We start from the raw sequence: 3,099 nt of genomic DNA, 5'->3' as shown, positions 1-3,099 counted from the left end.
CAGCGTGACATCTTCTGAGATGGAGCAATGAAGATGATGAACACAAGAACTGGCAGATGAGCCAAAACAATCCTGACTGTCTGTCTTTCTCTCCGCCATGGAATTACACTGTGTTAACCACCTTAGTTTCCCGAAGGGTAATTTAGTGTGACAGTCACAAAACCGCCCCCTACTTCCAGTCATGTGAGACAAACAGTGTGAACTAACTACACCAATGCAAAACAAATGTCAGACTGAGTTTCGAGTTCAAGAACCTTATTTTTTTTGTCCCCCATTCTGCCACTCTCACAGCGTAAGAAACTTTTATTATAAAAGAATGGATGTCAGGTCACTGCCTACATTCCTGGCGTGAAGCCATGGTGACAAAAAAAGATGGTTCCCCTATACCGTCTGGGTAAACATCACATCATCAGAGCACAGTCACTCAGTCAGTCATTAGCCCTCTCAGCGAAACTGCGCCATTCAGGTGTTATCAGAAATGCCTGTAATCAGACAAGTGTGAAGAATGGCATTTTAGTGCGCTTCTGAGGCAGGTGTCTGACAGCAATAATAACTGCATATCTCTCCCACTCAACGATGGTGCAAAAAACTCTTAAGCTGGAGTGAATCATTTGTTAATTTTCATGAATAAATTATTCCTTCATGCATTGAAAACACCCCTAATGAGGGGATTTGTCTTCTCACACATTTTTTTTTTTAAAGCAGGGATGTGTGGGCATTCTGTATGCTATACCCCCCCCCCCCATCCCCACTTCTCTCTCACCCTCCCTGTGTAACTGAGATAGACAGAGTGAGTTTATTTGCCATGCATGTATGGATCGAAGATAATTATAGTGTTGTGAGCACGTTCTGTGCATTTGCCCTTTCCAACATGTTCTCAACTCCAGGACGCTGTGTAATTAAAAAAGTCTGAGAATGGCATCTGTTCAGTAATGTTCTACAGTATGCTCAGTGTTAGTAAGGTCAAATGACAGAATGCCATACACATTCCATTTCATCCAGACCTTCTGATGGCCATAGCTGGAGGACATTGTCAGGATTCCTGTCTGCGGTAGGCAAGGATCATGAACTTTACATGCGCTGTCCATCCCATTGATTTGTTCAGAGGGCTCTTTGAAATATGCATGATGTATGACTGTCTCAACCACCCACCACCCACCAACCCCCTCGCTCCCCCTCCATCCATCTCCCTTGTTCTATCTCTTGCTCTCTCTAAAACTAGAAAAAAAAAAGAAAAATCACTTTTATAAACTTAGCCTATATAGAATTAAAAGACCTGGGAGTGACAAATGATGAAGAGAGAGAGAGACGGAGAGAGATGTTGGGAGTGTAAAAGTAAGATAGACAGAGCGAGATTCAGGTATGAGAGAGAGAGAGAGAGAGAGAGAGAGAGAGAGAGAGAGAGAGAGAGAGAGAGAGAGAGAGAGAGAGAGAGAGAGAGAGAGAGAGAGAGAGAGAGAGAGAGAGATATGTTCCTCACATCCCCTGGAACTGGCTGTGTCTGACTCAGGGGACCCACAGCAGGCAAAGGCAGTCAGGCTGCCTGTTCTTGTCTATCTGTGAGTGAGTGAGTGAGAGAGAGAGAGAGACAGAGAGCGAGTGAGGGATGGTTGGAGAGGAAGAGAAGAGCCTCTCTCTCTAGTCACAGGTGCTCTGGGCCTGGCACAGTGTGACTCAGGGGACCCTGTGGAGGCTGAGGCAGGTTGATTTGGCCGGGGAGTTTGGGGACCACAGACCTGCTATTCCCCCGAGCTCAGCCTCATCCACAGCAGCCTGAATAATCTAAAGCCAGCAATGGAGATGGCCACCAGGGAGTCACAGAGGGGTCATAGCTCCAGCGTTCAATTTGGAGGAGGAAGGAACAATGGGTATGAATAACAAACAACAACAAAGAGGTGTGTAAATAAAATAAATACATATTTCTGAAAGCATGTGTTTTTTCCAGCTGGCTAGAGGGAAGGCCTGCTGTAAAACCACATTGATATACAGTACTATATAAGACTGTGGTTTTTCTGCTATGTGTATTGTATACAGGCATTGAATCAAAATTGTATTGCTACACAAAAACATCAATGGACAGTTGTACAAATGGACTTTGCATTTGAACATGTACACGTGCACATGCTGAGAGGAGGAATACAGCCTGGGTTTTCTCCCAATGTCAAGTGTTCTAGCCTTGCAAGGACGTGAAACGCCCAGTGATTGTACACTTCACGGAGTTCACCAAAGAGTATACAATCACTGGACGTTTCACGTCCTGGCAAGGCTGGAACACTGGACATTGGGAAACAGCCCTGGTGTTATGTGTGGAGCTCTGTGGCTGTCAGTCAATCCACTTCCCTCCATTAGTCCTGATTTCTAATGAGAGAATGACGTTTGAATAATGTTTTTAGAATAAAAACTTTGATCACCAATAACGTTGGCCCTTTCCGCGCAAGGCCAGAGACCACAAGAAAGAATGGGAGGAACTACGTCAGACTGACTTTTGGCCCTACTTAAGGTATCTGGTGTAGGGCACACCGAGATAATGTATCAGGTGATGGACACACCTTGATGAGGTGTCAGGGAGGTAGTGACTGGCGCCTCCCTCATGCGTCAGATTAAATGATTACTAGAACACAAGTGACAGCAGAGGCTTGCTTTATTTAGCAGAAAACTCTGCTGGTTAAAATAAAAAAACAAGCCGAATCAGAACGCCCCCTTTCCTCGTATTAAACTAATGATAGTCTTTGAATGTGTTTGTCATAAATCACGGTGGCAGAGTAAACATTAGTGGGTGCTCCTCATTTTTAATGTGAATGGATCTGTACATTTCTCCTGACATGTTTTATGATTACAACACACCCCTTACTCCCTACCCCCACCCTGAGGCCAATGAATTATGAGAGAGAGAGAGAGAGAGAGAGAGAGAGAGAGAGAGAGAGAGAGAGAGAGAGAGAGAGAGAGAGATTGAGATTTCTGGGATTTACTTTAATGAATTTCCAAGAACTGTGTGCTGGTGCTGGAGGTCAAAGAGTAATTCAAGTAAATTATAAGTAGTAGTTGATTTAAGAGATCGTTGCCGCTCAAATGCTTATAGTGTGCCCTCAAGATTAAGTG

This window comes from Engraulis encrasicolus, chromosome 22, assembly GCF_034702125.1.
Source record: "Engraulis encrasicolus isolate BLACKSEA-1 chromosome 22, IST_EnEncr_1.0, whole genome shotgun sequence".
In the NCBI taxonomy this organism is placed as follows: domain Eukaryota; kingdom Metazoa; phylum Chordata; class Actinopteri; order Clupeiformes; family Engraulidae; genus Engraulis; species Engraulis encrasicolus.
The sequence above is the reverse complement of the archived record's forward strand: the minus strand, read 5'-3'. Positions refer to the sequence as shown.